The 15,442-nt window shown below is 34.4% G+C and overlaps 1 long non-coding RNA gene across 1 annotated transcript; it reads right to left on the bottom strand.

Annotated features, from left to right (window-relative positions):
• Nucleotides 1-7,483: 7,483 nt before the first annotated feature.
• Nucleotides 7,484-9,551, bottom strand: LOC110925468. The gene is made up of 3 exons (XR_002584484.2): nucleotides 9,458-9,551; nucleotides 8,702-8,969; nucleotides 7,484-8,602 (listed from the first exon to the last, which is right to left on the bottom strand). It is a non-coding gene; the product is annotated as an uncharacterized LOC110925468 (long non-coding RNA).
• Nucleotides 9,552-15,442: the final 5,891 nt, after the last annotated feature.

Below are 15,442 nucleotides of genomic sequence, written 5' to 3'. Positions count from 1 at the left end.
ACTACACTATATGATACGACGCAACACGATACGCTACTATACGATACGATATAACACCTGTATAGGTCTATAGGTGTATATATGTCCCGTATAGGCCTATAGGTGTGGTTGAGGTCCCGTGTAGGCCTATAGGCATATACATCACCTATACGAGACTTATACTATACACTATACAATACGATGCAACACGATACGCTACTATACGATACAATATAACACCCGTATAGGTCTATAGGTGTATATATGTCCCGTATAGGCCTATCGGTGTGGTTGAGGTCCCGTGTAGGCCTATAGGCATATACATCACCTATACGAGACTTATACTATACACTATACAATACGATGCAACACGGTACGCTACTATACGATACGATATAACACCCGTATAGGTCTATAGGTGTATATATGTCCCGTATAGGCCTATCGGTGTGGTTTAGGTCCCGTGTAGGCCTATAGGCATATACAAGACCTACATGGAACCTATACGAGACTTATACTATACACTATACGATACGATACGATAATATGCACTATATGATACGATATGATACGATACGATATGATACGACACTATAGTATAGGTCACGTATAGGTCTATAGGCAGATACAAGACATATATGAGACTTATATAAGGTTTATACGAGACTTATACTATACGATACGATACTTAAAAATGTTTTTTTTTTTAAATTCACCCTTTAAATACGATGCGTATAGGCCTATACGCAACATATATAAAGGGTCAAAAAGTATATTTTTACCACAAGTTTGTGGTTAAAAATAAAAATTACCCTTTATATACGCTGCGTATAGACCTATACGCAACGTATATAAAGTGTCATAAAGACAATTTTACCCTTGTATATGGCTGCGTATAGCCCCAAATGCAGGGGTAAAATGGTCTTTCACACAATACGCTGCGTATAGACCCATACGCAGCGTATATTAAGGGTCAAAAGACATTTTTACCCTTGCATTTGGCTTCGTATAGCCCCAAATGAAGGGCTAAATGATCTTTTTGACCCTTTATATACACTGCGTATAGACCTATACGCAGCGTATATGAAGGTTTTTTTTATAAAGGTTATATCGAATCGTATAGGTGTAGTATAGGTCACGAATCGGCCTCGTATAAGCCTATAAGTGTGATATCGTATCGTATAGCATAGTATATGTCACGTATTGATCTCGTATAAGCCTATAAGTGTGATATCGTATCGTATAGCGTAGTATATGTCCCGTATAGGCCTATAGGCATATACATCACCTATACGAGACTTATACTATACACTATACGATACGATGCAACACGATGCGCTACTATACGATACGATGCAACACGATACGCTACTATACGATACGATATAACACCCGTATAGGTCTATAGGTGTATATATGTCCCGTATAGGCCTATAGGTGTGGTTTAGGTCCCGTGTAGGCCTATAGGCGTATACAAGACCTACATGGAACCTATACGAGACTTATACTATACACTATACGATACAATACGATGCAACACGATACGCTACTATACGATACGATATAACACCCGTATAGGTCTATAGGTGTATATATGTCCCGTATAGGCCTATAGGTGTGGTTTAGGCCCCGTATAGGTCCCGTATAGACCTATAGGTGTGGTTTAGGGCCCGTATAGGCCTATACGGGACCTAAACCACACCTATAGGCCTATACGGGGCCTAAACCACACCTATAGGCCTATACGGGATCTAAACCACACCTATAGGCCTATACGGGACATATACTACGCTATACGATACGATATCACACTTATAGGCTTTTACAAGGTCAACACGTGACCTATACTACAACTATACGATACGATATCACACTTATAGGCTTATACGAGGTCAATACGAGACCTATACCACACCTATACGATACGATATCACACTTATAAGCTTATACGAGGTCAATACATGACCTAAACTACACCTATACGATACGATATCACACTTATAGGCTTATACGAGGTCAATACGAGACCTAAACCACGCCTATAGGCCTATACGGGTGTTATATCGTATCGTATCGTATCGTATAGTGTAAGTCTCATATAGGTTCTCTGTAGGTCTTGTAATTCATAATATTTGTATTATTTTTTATTTTTATAATTCATAATGTATTATTTTTATTTTTATAATTCATAATATTTGTATTATTTTTAATTTTTATAATTCATAATATTTGTATTATTTTTAATCTTTATAATTCATAATATTTGTATTATTTTTAATATTTATAATTTATATTTGTATTACCAATAATATTGTTTTTTATAAATAATTTTCTTTTTTTATAAATAAACAAAGAAATACACAAAAAAATACAAAAATGGAGCTTTATATACGCTGCGTATAGATCCCTACGCAGCTTATGAGACAAAAATGACACAACTAACCTTGTATTTGGCTTCGTATAGCCTCAACACAAGGGTATAAAGGACATTTTCACATCTTTATATACGCTGCGTATAGGTCTGTACTTAGCGTATATAAACCTTGTGAAAAACTGATGCTTCAAACCTACCAAAATGACCCCAAATTTTCAGATGGTTTATATACGCTGCTTAGAGACCTATACGCATGGTATATAAACCAAATTTGTTATCTTGTATTGGTAGTGGATATTGTGATACTTGATACTCAATATAAGTTGCATAGGTGAGTTCCTATATAACAAGTTGTATGGTGGAGAATCCAACGAGTTACTAATTAAGGTAAAAAAAACACACTATTGGTATTTTCAATAAATATTTAGAAAAAGCGAACGACTGATATTCTCAAGTTGCTACTAACATACTTCCAAGAATATGGGGTATGGGGCGGGGTTGAGACGTGAGTTGAAAAAATATGATAAGTAATAATATGATATTATAATATGATAAGATATAACTTAATTAATATGATATAATAATGTGATATGATAAGATACAGTTCAATTATTAATATGATATAATAGAGTATAATGTAATATGATATAACATAGAGATGTAATATGATATAATTAGCTTATAACCCCGTGTATTATACGGGGTTGAAAAAATACATTTTATATACTAAATAATAAAACAATATATCTTTAAAAACCTCATTTATTGTACGGGTTGGTTAAATATAATTTTATATATTAAATAATAAAAAGTTATATACATAAGAACCAAATTGTACGGGTTGAATATATGTAATTTTTTATACAAAATAAAAAAAGTTATATCTTTAAAACCACGTGTATTAGACGGGTTAAATAAATGTAATATTGTTTACCGAATAATAAAATAATACATCTTTAAAAACCCCATTTATTACACGGGTTGAATAAATGTAATTTTATATACCAAATAATAAAAAAATTACATCTTTAAAAATATACGCATTACACGGTTTGATTAAATGTAATTTTCTGTACTAAATAATAAAAAAATATATCCTTAAAAACCCGTGTATTGTACGAATTAAATAAATCTTATTTTATATATCAAATAATAAAAAGTTATATCTTAAAAAACCCATGTATTACATGGGTTGAGTAAATGTAATTTTGTATAGTGAAAATAAAAATATTTAATATATTAATACAAAGTTTGGTTTTCGTGATAAAAATAGATTATTCTGTTGTTGCAAACTTGTTAACGAAGTCTCAATAAATTTAACCTTTTATTTAAAACTCCGTAAATGTATAAATGATAAATAATATTAGTTAATTTTATTTAAGTTTCGTAAAATATATTTGATACCAAACTAAACAAAACGTTCAAATATAATTAATTCAAATAAATAATATTATAAATGAGAAGGAGATTAAACTAAATAATAATTATCAATAAGATATTAATATTATTATATATTATATGTGATGGTATGCATTTGTAGTGTTGGACTTGAAAGTTATCAACTCTACTTTGGGACTTGAAATTAGTAGGCAAGAAATTATAAAGTAGAACAATGATGATGTGATCATTTCTTGGAAATGTGTGAAGAGTTTGTTACACTACCACGTACTATGTATGATGTAATGAATAAATCCAGTAAGTTTCACTTGTTGAATAAGAAACATATATGGAAGCCAACTTAAGATTCGAGTTAATTTATTTACAAGTCTAAGCATCTTACTTTCGAACAGTTTTGTCAATCCATACCTTCTCTATATAAACTTTTTCATTGTGTTACCATGTTTTGGTATTTAGTCGGTTGTTCGAGATAATTTTGTACCGGCCGCTCGAGTCCCCAAAATTCCAATTATATGTATGGCGTGCCATGCCGGATTAAGAAATAATACAATCGTAATTAATCACATAAAAAATTTCCTGATTTAACTCATGGTAAAAGACTAACTCATCTTGCTAGTTGAAACAACTTATCAACATACATTGATTATGATAACGGGAGATAATAGCTTGCCTTCCATTGCTTGGCTAGCTTGGTTTTCGATTAAGCAAGATTCTTCTAGATAAGGCTGGTGTTTAATGACTTTTCAACAAGAAACTTGAGCAAAAAATACTTTCTGCAGAATAAACACAATGAAACTTTCTTTCGTGGATTTATTTCAAATAAATACATCAATCTTTATGCCTTTTGTTATAAACCAACCTTGTGTGCCTCTTACTGCCTATACTCTACTCTGTTTCCTCCACAACAATCAGCATATCCAAATACAGATTTTCTTCCAGACAACTGCTTTTATCTACTAACTGCAAAATCTGCAGGACGCGTTTTGGTTGATCGCGCACTTGCTGCTTATAAGTACAATACCAGTAGCATTGTATTTCAGAAAAGAAAAAAACAAGGGGGATTCAGGCAGTATGTTTAATACTCTGCATTACACCATTCAGTGTCACACAACAGATCTTTTCATCATCTCGGGTAATGCCACATACTTTGCAGATTCTTGCTTCCGAGGACATTTTAGTTGTTTTAGTCGAATCTAAGAGTTCTTCTAGATCTTTCTCTACCTTGACATTAAAGTGAGTAAAAATCCAGAGGACGCCGATGCAGATTCAAAAACAAACTTAATCTCTTGGGATTTTAAGTTGTTCTCCACGAGGTTAGAATGGTCCATTTCATTATCAAAATTAGCAGCTACATCGTGTAGCATACTTCTTGCACTTTTTCATAATAAGTATGTGTGCTTGAATATGGAAATCAAGTGTTCCTTACACGGCTCTTACAAGCAGCTGAGAGAAAAAATAAACAGCCATTAGCAATCAAAGCAAAACAGTAATCTACATGTGGATCCAAATCAATGCCTGCAGCATTCATGGTAAATTTATAATGTTTAAACCAAATTGCCACATGAATCATAACATAACTTATTTGGCCACGTCAAACTACAAGTATCCTTACCCGTATTACACTAAAACATTACGTTAAAAAAAAAGAATAGTAAGAATGTGAATATGGCATAGTGATGGTAAAATGATTATTGCAAAATTGATGATTGACCATCCGAATTACATGTGAAGAACATAAATATAAACATAAATTCGAAACACTAGCCCAAAAACAAAAGGGATAAAACATGGAAAAAACATAAAGGTGCTCGTAACTCCCACTGCAATTCGTTTTTTGGAGCGAAACGGAGACCCATAGCCAAAGTGCTCCTCGTTTCGAGCTTCTATTTGACTAGTCGAACACCTAAAACGGAGACCCATAGCCAAAGTTATGGTCGTTTTTTGTAAATCACCCTTGGTAACTCGATCATGGGCCTCCAGAACTGCCATGGCTTGATCCTCCACACTTGGGCCTCCGTCAGTTTGTCAAAGGTGATGGCGGTCTTTTGGTATTTTATTGCAGCATCAAGTGTGTAGATGCGAAGAGCTAGAGCAGCACTGTGGATGTTTTGCAGCATTTTGAAAAAGAAGACAGGTACCACCACTGCGTTGGTGATACACCATATATCTTGATCTGTTGATCATGGTTTCCAGAGCTAAAGTCGCTCAACAATCTGCGATGCAAATATGAACAAATTTTGAAGATGAATAAAAACAGGTTGGGTTGTTTTGGAATAATAAAGATAAAGTATACCTCGTATATTATTAAAACAAATGCACACCATCCAGATCTTTGTTTCGGACTTTTCTATGGAACATCTTTTTGCTCCATCTGAGTTGGGCAGTGCACCATCCGTATCCAATAAATGATCAACAGCTGCCTTAAAATATGATGATTATCCCCCGAAAGTGGCTTTGATGAAGTAAACTTTTTACCTCCCGCACCGAATAGGTCAAAATTCTCGCACAATGTGAAGAACATAAGGTATGTCTTCTGAAAAGGCCCTCTACGGTCTTAAACAAGCCCCAAGGGCCTTGGTTAATAGAATAGATGACTACTTTCAAAAGAACGAATTTATGAAATGCACTTATGAACACACATTATTCATAAAGGAGAAAGAAGGAATTCTTCTGATTATATGTCTCTATGTTGATGAACTGGTTATCATGAGCAACTCACCTAATTTGATAAATACGTGTAAGAAGTCAATGAATCAAAGTTTGTAATGACCGATTTGGAAATATTACATTACTTCTTAGGAAGTCAACAAACCAAGAATATGATCACAATATTGCAATGGAGATATGCAAATAAACGTTACTTACAAAATTCAGTATGGAAACTTGCTCTTCTGCATCAACACCAATGGAATATGGATTAAAACTACGAAAATGCCGCAGATTCAACTCTATACGGAAGCGAAGTTGAAGCTATCTGGAACCCACCCAGATATTATATTTGTTGTTATTCTCGTTGGTCGATTCACGAAATCTCCAAAACGACGCCGTTATTGTGATGCATCAAAGGAAATATGAATTACGGCATTATCTACTCAAACGATAGTAATACGTTTTTAAGTGGATACCGTGGCAGTGATTATGGGGATGTATCAATGATAGCAAAAGTGGTAGCATATTTTAGATTTTATCATAAGTTTATATTAGAATTGTATAAACCGGTGCCTTGTTCCTAACAATAATGACAAGTGTTCCTATAATCCGCGCTGTTCTAGGGTTTTCCGGCAATGATGGCCTCAGTGGTGGGTGCCATAAAACCCGGATACAATGTTAGATCAATAGCATGCAGATATGGTGACGTAGTCGGGTCAGATTGGATTATTTGGTTAGCATCTGGATTACTTGTTTGAAGGAGGTGGTGTTGGCTCGGACAAAAGTTGTTGGGTTCTTATAATGGGTCTTGTAGCTATTGGTAGCGATTGGGTGGAACCACCGACTTCAGCAGGTCTATTGACGTTAATGATGTAACCGGGAGTTTGCCAGAGATGGCTTTTGATAATTTAGTCTCGAGTTAATCATGGGTATGTTGTTGACCTGGATTTGATTGTTTGAATTTGGTGTGAGTAATATAATTTCCAGGGCATTTTTATCTTTACCAAGGGCAACTTTTGTTTATTCAAAATATATAAACAAAAAAATTGGATGAGTTAACTATTGAACTAAAATGGTTACTTGGGTAAAACAACCACAAGAACTAAATAAACCATACATAACTCATTTGGAAATCTCCAGTATAATCTTGGTACACAATCATTAGCCAAAAACTTCTTAGCTATGCATTGTTTTGATTCATCAAGACTTCTATGAATAAGGGTTGACCACAACTATGTGGTGTATCGCGTAACTCCATACTTAAGCTCCATGGAGTAGCTTTCAACCTTGAGATTTTGGTTCTCATCAATAGACTTCCTGTTCATCCAAATCAATGCCTGCAACACTTGAGCGGGTACATGGGATAGGTAAACCTGGACCGTCCATCGTTAGAGATGTTGGCGATGGACCCAAAGATAAAGAAGGTTATAATTGATAATTGTTTTGGGAGAGGAAGGAGTTTTATAAAATAGTTGGGAAGGTGTGGAAGAGGGGGTACTTGTTGTATGGTCCGCCTGGGACTGGGAAATCGAGTCTGATTGCTGCTATAGCTAATTACATGAAGTTTGATGTATGACATGCATCTTAGCACTTTAGCCGACTGTGGAATGGCACACGGAGGAGGGTCGTGTTCATGGACTCATGTGTATACTAGCCGGAGACACAACAATTGAATTGAGATGGCGGAATGATAGAAGTTTTGACCCGAGTGTTTTCACAGCCTCAAAGAGAGTTCCTATCTACTTGGTGTTCCCATAATCGTGAGCCCACCGAAGAGAATATTGTTGTGAATTTTTAATCCCACATCAACTGTTGGACAAGTGTTGGGTTTGACATCAAAATTACATGTCCAACATTCTACTTGGAATAACTTTGAGGCTCCTCAAACTCCTTACGCGGTTCAGAGGTCATCTTTACTCATCAAAATTATAGCCAATCTCGCATGTTGTGACCCCGATCTTGGAATAACTTTGATTTTGCTTTAACGCTTCATACACATAGTTTCTAATACGCGATCCAACATTTGTCGGCAGCTTTTTTACTGGAACAAGAACTTTTGCCCATTGTGGAACTACCAAGCATCCCCCTTAACGCCCATTGATTAAGCATTCCCTATCATCTCGGCCACTGTGTGTTTGAATATGGAAATCCCCAGTATAATCTTCATAGATAATATGTTCCTTACCTGACTCTTGCAAGCCACTAAGAATAAAAAAAACAGCATTATCAACTGATTTACTTGCTATAAGTGTAACTCAGATTACATATTTACATGTAAATCAACATCAGACAAGAAACTACCTCTGCATCCACCTCAACGCTTGAAGCATTTGTAGGCGAGCCACAAAAAGTACCACAACTACTCTGTAGATAGTGCATGAACTTAGACTTATTATTGGATGGTCGAACGGCTTTACTTTAGTGTCCTCCAACCAATTTATGACCATCCCTCTATGTGTCCTTGAATATGTAATTCCCCAGTATAATCTTCATCCACAGTCAATAGCCAAAAACTTCTTATCTACCTAATGTTGATACAGCAAACTTCTAGTGATAAACCGTTTATCATCTGATTCAAATGTATAAATATATTATACTCCAGGAAAGATTAATAACACATCAATCTTTATGTATTTTGTTAAGAAATTTTCCAACAAAGAATATTGCATTTGTGATGAAAGAAAAATTCAATGTATAGAAATATCACCCACCACTCATATGTTCCCTGGCTTATATCCTAATTTAATAGATATGTTTTACAAAATTAAAAAAAATAGAGTTAAAAAAAATGAAAACACAAAGAAGAAGCTATGGTAAATTCGTTATGCTTGGATGGATTATATTAAGTGGAGACTATAGTTTCTTTTCTACAGAAGACTCTTATATATAAATAAAACCACACGCGGTTATATCAAATAAGCACCAAACATAACTGTACCCTACGAATAATTTTTTTGCACATCTGCAGATCCTTTTGTGTCTAGATAAATATTTAAATTCTCAAGTAAACCCTTTACAGATCAGAAAATACCTAAAAAAACGAAACAAACATATTACCTTAAACTAACGCAGATGGAGGAGAGTCTCGTATATTAGCCGGAGGCACGACGCCGGAAAAGATGCCAACATCTTAAAAGCGGCTAGGGTTTCTTTTGTGCGCTAGGTATTCTGCAGCATATCAAGGTAACACGTATATATAGAGTGAATAAAGCAAAGAAAAAAAAAACAACAATAATAAAATATCATTAAATATTAGGTATTCTTTATTATTATTATTTTTTAAACGGCAAGAAACGACGTGGCAACCACCGTGACATCGGACAATATGGCCAAGGTCGATTAATCGACCTCCACCGGCCCCTTTGCTTTCCCAGATGCGTGGAAACCCAACCTCCACATGGCCGACAGTGGAATAATCGGTAAAACCTGGTCTTCGATCCAAGACGAACCGGCGCCACCCGTATTCGACTTTCACCTGGATGCCGCAAAATATAATAGAGAGAGTGGGAGTCGAAACTGGGTCATAAAGAACACCAAGTCTTTCCCCAGCCATTCCACCACTAGCTCATTGGCATTAGGTATTCTTTATAAATGGAAAAGCTGTAATTAAATAAAATAATTGTAATATACCATTTATATTCTTTGCAACAACTATAATATCTATTCTATATATGGAGAAGATTCATTTGAGAATAAATTTAATGTGAGAAGAAAAGAAAAAATGACATATTAGTAAAATGCTATTTCATTTATAACTTATATCATTAATTATTCTCTCTTTAGTTTATTAGTCAATTAATTATTAATTATCCTACATATAATCTACAAAACCTACACATATCAAAATTTTCCTACATATATCTTACACATTATAAAATTTTATCCAACACAGTTGAAATTTATCCTACACACCTTGAGATATATCCTATACAACTCGTAATTTATCCTACACACCTAGTAATTTATTCTACATTTTAAATTAAGTTGTTTTTTTTTTTAATTTGGAAAAAGTATATATTTTGAAAAGAAGTTGCAAATTTAATTTAGCTAGTTAATAAAGAGAAAAAAAATACAAATTAATGATTTATGTAACTTACTAATATACCCTTATATTAAAAGGGAAAATATAATGTACTTCAAGGCTTAACCTACATTAACATACATGACAAAAAATATAACGTGCGTTATTATCATAGAACGTGCGTGATTATAGTCCCATGCGTGATTATGTGGTCCCATGCGTGATTATGTGGTCCCATGCGTGATTATACCCCTCATCCAACGGTTACCATTGTCTCCTACGTGATGTATGATAAGGCTTTTTGTATGTTAACCTTACTCATATTAAAATTAGATACAAATATTAAATAAAGTAAAATGAATATGATATAATTAGGATCCTTTGTATTTGATCCTAATCCAATTAATATTAATATGATATGATAAGATACAATTCAATTAATATGATATAATAGAGTATAATGTAAGTATGATGTAACATAGAGATGTAACTAGGTCGATCCGCGCCTACCAAATCTATATTTTCCTAGAGTGCTTCTTGTTTTAGTTAGCATAGTTTTACGAGACGAAAAGGTTGGACAAATGTTTATTAATGGCTCTAACTATCTGCACACCCTGTTTGCCTATTTGCACACATAGGGTTTACCTACGCTGAGTATAGGTCTATACGCAGCGTATAGGGTTAGCCCTATACGCTGCGTATAGACCTATACTCAGCGTATATAAACCATGGATTTCAGAGCCTTATCAGCAATCATTGCACAGAAAACAAGGGTTTATATACGCCGCGTACGGACCTATACGCAGCGTATATAAAGCTCAATTTTTGTATTTTTTATGTATTCCTTTGTTTATTTATAAAAAAAAGAAAATTATTTATAAAAAAACAATATTATTGGTAAATAATACAAATATAAATTAAAAAAATTAAAAATAATACAACTATTATGAATTATAAAAATTAAAAAAGAAACTTATTTATAAAAAAACAATATTATTGGTAAATAATACAAATATAAATTATAAAAATTAAAAATAATACAGCTACTATTAATTATAAAACTTAAAAAAGAAAATTATTTATAAAAAACAATATTATTGGTAAATAATACAAATATAAATTATAAAAATTAAAAATAATACAACTATTATGAATTATAAAAATTAAAAAAGAAAATTATTTATAAAAAACAATATTATTGGTAAATAATACAAATATAAATTATAAAAATTAAAAATAATACAACTACTATTAATCATAAAAATTTAAAAAGAAAATTATTTATAAAAAACAATATTGTTGGTAAATAATACAAATATAAATTATAAAAATTAAAAATAATACAACTATGATGAATTATAAAAATTAAAAAAGAAAATTATTTATAAAAAAACAATATTATTGGTAAATAATACAATATATTATACGATACGATGCAACACGATACGCTACTACACTATACGATACGATGCAACACGATACGCTACTATACGATACGATATAACACCCGTATAGGTCTATAGGTGTTTATATGTCCCGTATAGGCCTACAGGTGTGGTTGAGGTCCTGTAGGCCTATAGGCATATACATCACCTATACAAGACTTATACTATACACTATACAATACGATGCAACACGATACGCTACTATACGATACGATATAATACCCGTATAGGTCTATAGGTGTATATATGTCCCGTATAGGCCTATCGGTGTGGTTGAGGTCCCGTGTAGGCCTATAGGCATATACATCACCTATACGAGACTTATACTATACACTATACAATACGATGCAACACGATACGCTACTATACGATACGATATAACACTCGTATAGGTCTATAGGTGTGTATATGTCCCGTATAGGCCTATCGGTGTGGTTTAGGTCCCGTGTAGGCCTATAGGCATATACAAGACCTACATGGAACCTATACGAGACTTATACTATACACTATACGATACGATATGATAATATACACTATACGATGCGATATGATACGATACGATACGATACGATACGGTACGACACTATAGTATAGGTCACGTATAGGCCTATAGGCAGATACAAGACATATATGAGACTTATACGAGGTTTATACGAGACTTATACTATACGATACGATACTTAAAAATGTTTTTTTTTAAATTCACCCTTTATATACGCTGCGTATAGGCCTATACGCAGCGTATATAAAGGGTCAAAAAGTATATTTTTACCACAAGTTTGTGGTTAAAAATAAAAATTACCCTTTATATACGCTGCCTATAGACCTATACGCAGCGTATATAAAGTGTCAAAAAGACAATTTTACCCTTGTATATGGCTGCGTATAGCCCCAAATGCAGGGGTAAAATGGTCTTTCACACTATACGCTGCGTATAGACCCATAGGCAGCGTATATAAAGGGTCAAAAGACATTTTTACCCTTGCATTTGGCTTTGTATAGCCCCAAATGAAGGGCTAAATGGTCTTTTTGACCCTTTATATACGCTGCGTATAGACCTATACGCAGCGTATATGAAGGTTTTTTTTATAAATGTTATATCGAATCGTATAGGTGTAGTATAGGTCACGAATCGGCCTCGTATAAGCCTATAAGTGTGATATCGTATCGTATAGCGTAGTATATGTCACGTATTGACCTCGTATAAGCCTATAAGTGTGACATCGTATCGTATAGCGTAGTATATGTCCCGTATAGGCCTATAGGCATATACATCACCTATCTGAGACTTATACTATACACTATACACTATACGATACGATTCAACACGATACGCTACTATACGATACGATATAACACCCGTATAGGTCTATAGGTGTATATATGTCCCGTATAGGCCTATATGTGTGGTTTAGGTCCCGTGTAGGCCTATAGGCGTATATAAGACCTACATGGAACCTATACGAGACTTATACTATACACTATACGATACGATACGTTACGATACGATACGATACGATGCAACACGATAGGCTACTATACGATACGATATAACACCCGTATAGGTCTATAGGTGTATATATGTCCCGTATAGGCCTATAGGTGTGGTTTAGGTCCCATATAGGTCCTGTATAGACCTATAGGTGTGGGTTAGGGCCCGTATAGGCCTATACAGGACCTATACGGGACCTAAACCACACCTATAGGCCTATACGAGGACTAAACCACACCCATAGGCCTATACGGGATCTAAACCACACCTATAGGCTTATACGGGACATATACTACGCTATACGATACGATATCACACTTATAGGCTTATACGAGGTCAATATGTGACCTATACTACAACTATACGATACGATATCACACTTATAGGCTTATACGAGGACAATACGAGACCTATACCACACCTATACGATACGATATCACACTTATAAGCTTATACGAGGTCAATACGTGACCTATACTACACCTATACGATACGATATCACACTTATAGGCTACGATGTCAATACGAGACCTAAACTACACCCATACGATACGATACGATACGCTATCACACTTATAGGCTTATACGAGGTCAATACGGGACCTAAACCTCGCCTATAGGCCTATAGGGTGTTATATCGTATCGTATCATATAGTGTATAGTGTAAGTCTCGTATAGGTTCTCTGTAGGTCTTGTAATTCATAATATTTGTATTATTTTTTATTTTTATAATTCATAATATTTGTATTATTTTTAATTTTTATAATTCATAATATTTGTATTATTTTTAATATTTATAATTTATATTTGTATGACCAATAATATTGTTTTTTTTATAAATAATTTTCTTTTTATTTATAAATAAACAAAGAAATACACAAAAAATACAAAAATGGAGCTTTATATACGCTGCGTATAGATCCCTACGCAGCGTATGAGACAAAAATGACACAACTACCCTTGTATTTGGCTTCGTGCAGCCTCAACACAATGGTATAAAGGACATTTTCAGATCTTTATATACGCTACGTATAGGTCGCTACGCAACGTATATAAACCTTGTGAAAAACTGATACTTCAAACCTACCAAAATGACCCCAAATTTTCAGATGGTTTATATACGCTGCTTAGAGACCTATATACAGCGTATATAAACCTTGTTTTCTGTGCAATGATTGGTTATTAGGCACTGAGATCCATGGTTTATACACGCAACGTATAGGTTGAAGGTCCCTTGTCGGAGGATGACGAACCTAAACCTTGTTATACTAACCCACTAGCGAGTGCGGAATCCAAGCTAGCAAGCAAACCGGGATGAAACAAGCACAAGCACAAACATAAACACACAAGGTTCACCGATTAACACTACTTGTATTAATACGAATGAAGGGTTCGGTTACAAGCTCAATGTTTACAAACATGTATTGCAAACTCTCAAGTGTGTGTGTGTGTTTTCGGACAGAATGCTCTCAAGAACTCTCTCTATCTTTCTGTCTGTGTGCATCTATCTAACACAACACACTGCATGGGTATATATATACCCATACACAGCAGGTCTGACCGAAGGATCCGATAGATGGTCCGAAGGATCATCTTTCGAATACAATATTTTCGAAGGATCAACAAGGACCTCGAAGGATGATCCTTCGAGGTCTATCAATCGAAGCATATCTTTCGAGTTGATCGAAGGATCTACATTATCCTTCGATCACTCATCCTTCGAGTCAGACAACTTACATCAAATTTACTAACTGTTGACTGAGTCAAACCAGGAGGACGGTTGACTTGGTCAACTTACAAGACTGACAAGGACATCGTTTACATCGTGACCGAATACAGACAAAGTACAGACACAAGTGCACCAACAAACTCCCCCTTGGCTGTAGCTTTGTCTTTATCTTCTATAGTTGTAGACTCGTCTCGAACTTCGATGGTCTTTGGTCTTCGAGTTCTCAAAACTCTGATGTCCTTTCAAGTCTTCAAAGTCGGAGGATCTTCAAAGTCTTCACGGATTGAAAGCAGAGAGTGTATCAACAAACTACCCGTATCATGTAGGAAGTGTGTTGACAAACTCCCCCTTAACA

The sequence above is a fragment of the Helianthus annuus genome, chromosome 3, assembly GCF_002127325.2.
Source record: "Helianthus annuus cultivar XRQ/B chromosome 3, HanXRQr2.0-SUNRISE, whole genome shotgun sequence".
Classification (NCBI taxonomy): Eukaryota; Viridiplantae; Streptophyta; class Magnoliopsida; order Asterales; family Asteraceae; genus Helianthus; species Helianthus annuus.
Note: the sequence above shows the minus strand (reverse complement) of the source record. Positions and strands in the feature narration are given on the sequence as shown.